Source organism: Miscanthus floridulus, chromosome 7 (assembly GCF_019320115.1).
Source record: "Miscanthus floridulus cultivar M001 chromosome 7, ASM1932011v1, whole genome shotgun sequence".
NCBI lineage: Eukaryota > Viridiplantae > Streptophyta > Magnoliopsida > Poales > Poaceae > Miscanthus > Miscanthus floridulus.
Window position 1 is genome coordinate 69,229,474 of NC_089586.1, and position 6,000 is coordinate 69,235,473.

The following is a 6,000-nucleotide window of genomic DNA, read 5'->3' on the forward strand; positions in this document are numbered from 1 at the left end:
GAGTACCTTCTTCTATGATTATAGAACTCCATTTTCTGTACATGATAAAGTAAAGAACACATAAAGAAAGGCTATTCTATATGAATTTCAATTGAAATCGATGCTTTTGTCACACAAAAATAGAAAACCAGACTGTCCCATAGTATGATTTGAACAAATGCACAAATTAGTGCTCTCGAACACTGTATGCTTTCTTCTAATGCTAATTTTGCCATTGTCCACCCAATGGTTGAAACTCTAACGGACTTTGCATACTTTTGCTGCAACAGATGGATAGATCCTGGATTCCTAATGGGAGACCATTCTCACTGATGTTCATCGCATGAGTTGAAGAGTTCATGGATATGGTTAAACAAAAATACCCAGAGCAAAAGATCCCTTGCCCGTGTACACATTGTCTTAACCAGGTGGTTAAAACTTGGTAGGAGGTGAAGGACGACTTATACACAAAAACCCACATACACCACATGGATTCATCATGGGGAAGAGGGAGGATGTACTGACATTATAGAGCCATCAGATGTGCATGGATCTCATCATGATGGTTGGTTGTGGAGGAGGAGGAGCAGAAGGACCACGACGATAACATGTTACCAGATTTTGATGTTTTAGTTCCAAACCTGTTGACATCTAAAGAGCGGGCTGGAAGAGTCCTAAAGTTTGAAAGAGTGTTGGATGAGTTGAAGCAATCGGTTTCTTCTAGATCTACCTTCTCAAGATTCTCCTTCCTTGTCAGGTTGGTCTATATCAAGTCCTACTATCGAGTTAGCAACAACTATTTTGATGCACTATTGGTGTTGCTGTCAGATGCATTCCCTAGTAACAACGTACCAAAATCATGTGAGGAGGCACGCAAATATATTCAAGAATTAGGACAAGATTATGAAAGTATCCATGTGTGCAAGAACAATTGTATCTTGTTTTGGGGTGATCATGAGGAATTACAAGCGTGCCTAAAATGCAAAGAGTCTAGATGGGAGGATGCAAATGGTAGCAGGCAGGTTCCTCATAAGGTTTTGAGGCATTTTCCTCTAATACCGAGGTTACAGAGGATCTTTGCTACTCAAGGAACAGCAGCGGATGCCGAATGGCATGAGACTAAGTGAGAGAAGAATACTAGTGAAATGAGCCATCCAACAGATGAGGAGGCATGGCAGGACTTTGATAGAAAGCACCCAACTTTTACAGATGATCCAAGGAACTTGAGGCTTGCCATCGCCACAGATGGTTTCAATGCATTTGGCAACTTTAGCTTGACATATAGTATGTGGCCTGTTCTTGTAACGCCTCTGAACCTGCCACCATGGGAATATGTGAACCCATCGAATTGCTTTATGTCTCTACTAATCCTAGGCCTAACCTCTCTAGGAAAGGATTTTGATGTATTCTTGGAGTCTCTTATAGAAGAACTGAAAGAACTATGGAAAGGTGTCGACACTTTTCATGTACTACATCATGATAATAAGAAAGGCTTCACTCTGCGCGCTGCCATGCCTTGGTGCATACACGATTTTCCAACATTGAGCACCTTGTCAAGCCAAACTACAAAAGGTTATTATGCATGAATTTATTGCGACAAAAATCCATTGTCAAGGAGCCTAAGAAAGAATCTAGGCTACCTTGGACACCGTCGTTACCTTCCTAGGGATCACCCTTGGAGGAAGAGCTTGGATTTTGATGGAGAAACTGAGGACCGAGATGCATCGAAAAATTTCACCTTATAGGAGGTCCTTGAGGAACTCGAGAAGGTGAAAGATGTCTATCTAGGTAAGCACGATGGAAAAAGGAAACAAAACGTGGAGAAGAGACAGTGATTTATAATCGAAAGTCTGCTTGGTCGGGGCTGCCATATTGGAAGGACCTATTGCTGCCACATGATCTTGATGTCATGCACATTGAGAAGAACATATGTGAAAACATTCTTTGGACATTACTGAAAGTGGAGGGCAAGACAAAGGACACAACGAACGCTAGGCTAGATTTGCATGATATGAACATAAGGCCTCAATATCACGGCGTGCAGCAAGGCACCTTGCTCAAATTCCCAAAAGCTCACTATGTCATGACAGAAAAACATAGAGCAGAATTTTGCAAGTTCCTTAAAGGTGTGAAGTTTCCAGATGGTTATGCAGCCAACCGAGCAAAATCCATAAGTGCAGATAGTACCAAGGTAGTTGACAAGCTAAAAATGCATACTTGCCATGTCCTTCTCCAGAGGATCATACCTATAGGCTTAAGAGGTTTTGTTCCCAAAGATGTATACGAAGCTATTTCAGAACTTGGGAACTTCTTCAGGCAACTGTACAGTAGAACTCTGAGGAAAGAAGTCATGGAAAAGCTGAAATGGGACATCCCACTCATCTTATGCAAGCTTGAGAAGATTTTTCCACTAGTCTTTTTTGATCTTATGGCGCACTTGGTTGTCCATCTACCTGACAAGGCACTTGTTAGAGGGCCCGTGCAGTAGAGATGGATGTACCCAATAGAATGACGACTGGGCACGTTCAAGAATTTATTAAGGAACAGGGCTAGACATGAAGGATCAATTGCAGAGGCTTACTTAGAAAGTGAGACGTTAGCATTTTGGGAGAGGTACATGGACGATGTTAAAACAAGATATAACCAGGACGACAATATGTCACATGATGGGCCAACACCTGGTGAGACCTTAGTTTTCATGCATGGTGTCAAGCCCATTGTTGATGGTAGTTAACAACCATTATAAACCATCAATTAACATGCATGAGAGCATAAATATAATCACCAACAAAGGTCTAGGGGTTTAAACTAACAAATTCTATGAGTTTTGATGAATTTGTATTTTCTGTATGGGTTATCCAGAAAACCATCAAGGTGGACCTAGATGTTAGACTTAATCGCGCCTATCCATAGTGAAAACGACCCCAGAAGGTTCTAGAAGACTCGAGAGGACACCACACCAAAGCGGAGGGCGAGCCACCGCCAGGTAGGGTCGGCCAGCCCCACCTGTAGGCCAGCCGGCCCCTAGGGCCCACCTATCAACCCCCCATTTCTATATCGGTTCTCCACCACCTCCTAGATTGCATCTACACCATTTATTCAAGTTGGTTTGATCCGAGGGCTCGGGATTGATGCTCCAACCTATATATACCAGCGTCTACCCCCTCCCTCAAACATTGCATTACATTCAAGAGAAGACAGAAACTTTAATCATCCTCAGAGCTCTACTATATTCTAGGGCATAGCTAGTTAGGCTAGGTCTAGAGGGAGATAAGCAAATTTTGCTAGGATTCCTGATCATGTCAAGAGCATAGTTTGATATAATCTTTGTACCCTCTTTTTTGTACCTCTCATTACTTTTATATGTTTTCTACAATTGTTATGACAACATTATTCATACGGTTCATGTTCCTAGTTATCATGTTCATGGTCTACTTTGATTATATACTTAGTATATCTACATTATCCTTATATTTATGCATAAGTTCGTATAGCGCTCACTCTAAGGTACCATGGGTGAGTGGTCGACATTATGTAAGCATAGTGCTTATACGTTGTTTACCTGTAGATACACCCTATATTTTGGGTCATGTGGTAGATCGTGGATGTGACACTCCCGTTGAGTCCTTTGTAGTCCACTCTCCGAATATAGATATACAAGTAGGATCTAGTTATGAAGGAAGACAAGCTTTGTTCTTAATCTTCCTTAGTAATATCCCTTATGTGTAGATATGAAGTTGATCTTAGCCATGACTACTAGGTATAATTACACTAATCAATGTCTGATTTCACTTGTAATTAAGAATGACTTAGGAATTATTCCTCTAATATTCTACTTAACCATGCTAATGCTATAGAAAGGAGTACTCTGAGTGATCAATGATTAGTTATTATGTACTATTTATATATACATTTACCTCTTCACTTACCCCTGTTGTGAGTAGAATATTGGTTATGGTTTACTTCTCCATCAATAGTATAAGTTATCAATACATGTTCTTGCTAGACCTTCCCTATGGTAAAAATATAAATAACGATACCTGCAATACTCCCAAGTGAAGTGCTACAATGGTATATTATTTGTGCGCTTGCAGATCCTTTTCATATATATATATATATATATTCTTCCTAGTCACATAAAATAATAAAGAGCTACTAGTATTATTCTAGTAGTAATGCTAAGTAGTACCAACAAGCATCTCTGGCATCATCACTAGGGATGACAATCTGGTAAAGTAATGTTAAGAGATGTGGACATACATTAGGTGACTAATAAAATAAGTGACAAGTTAATAAATACCAACAAGCATTTCTTGCGCCATTGCTGGGGAAGGTAGCTAGGAAAAAAGGAAGTATTGATAAGCTTATACTTATTGATGTGATCAAGATAACCATTGACATTTGCTCAAACAGGCTTACCCTTGTTCTATCTACCTTTTATATCTTATGTAGGGTAATGTATGACTAGTTTTGACCTTCCAACAAAATACGTTGAAGATCCAAAAGCATTAATCAGGAGGACTAGAGCTAAACTTAAGAAAGTCCCAACTTTAGAATCGGAAGACAACCAGACAAGGTGAAGCTTAACACCAGATTTCGAAGCCATGGCTAACAAGACTCTTCGTGAATTCTCTGCTTCAACTACAACCAACATCCATACTGGACCAATAGTCAATGTTGGAGACAATGGATTTGAGCTCAAGCTAGCCCTCACCAACATGGTGCAAGCAAGCTATTTTTGTGAGAAGGCACATGAAGATGCGAGTGCTCATCTCCAACACTTTCTAGAGATCTGCAACACTTTCACCATCAAGGGAGTGACCAGAGACACCATACTACTTTGCCTCTTCCCATTCTCACTTTTGGGGAAGGCAAAGCAATGGTTCTACGCCAACAAAGATAGAAACACTACATGGGATAACTGCTCCACTGCCTTCCTAGCAAAGTTCTTTCCCATAGGCAACCTAGAAAAAGTTGGATGTAAGGAAGCTGAAGTGAAAATGCAATTATATGGTGAGGAAAGGGTTGTCTCAGGTATGGTACACCTGGGGCAGGATTGAATCAATGTGTCAACCAAAAAGGAGAAGCTCCCGTTATTGTTGGTTTATGGATAACCTAAGACGAGAGGATTGGGCTTAGAACAAGACCTTTCAGTGGATATGATCACATCTTCATGACAAGAGGTGTACACCTTTGGCCTCACTCAAGGTAATGGGTCTCGATTGAACAAAGGTGGCACCGGAATGAATAGCCCACTTGTTTCGGCCAACACCTGAGTCAGTCAGTCTTCCACTTCAGTTGCTGGTTGGGTAGGTCAAACCACAAGTATGAGATAACTCAGAGGCACTATAATACCTATCGATGTTGGTTGTTAGGCCTCCCAAAAGGTAACGGAGGTGTGCAAAGGTTTCCTTGAGCCAGATGAACATTGGTCCTTGAGTGCAAAGGCAGAAGGGAGCGTAGTGTATTACACATAATATTCCCACCCTATTGGCTTGCCCAACTACGGTAGGCTTGACCTACTAGAGTCTCGCTCGAGAAAAGGTTGCTAAAGGTCATTGTATGCTCTAGTGTGCTAAGTTGGTGATTGCCTTCCAACTAATGGGTTGTGGAGTGCTACATACGCTAAACAAGAAAATGCAATGATAACTGCAAAGTTGTCTTTCTATATGAAAATTGGTTATTTACGATGTACGATGATCCCTGTTAAGCATCCATGGCTAAATGGTTAAAGGGCCAAACTCATAATTGGTAAATTTGTGGGTTTGGGATAATTTCAAATTTCCAATTGCAACATGATGAATCCATCCCTTAGGAGTGGGAATGCTTCCAAGATTACATATCAGAATGTCCTCATCATGGGATGGAGAATTGGCTACTCATGTAGACTTTCTACCATGGGTTGACCAATAGTACCCGTGAGACTATGGATGCTGCTGCTGGAGGAGCTTTCCTATCACTCACACTCCTAGCTGCAATAGCTCTCGTGGAGAAGATAGCCTCCAACCAAGGCTAGAATGA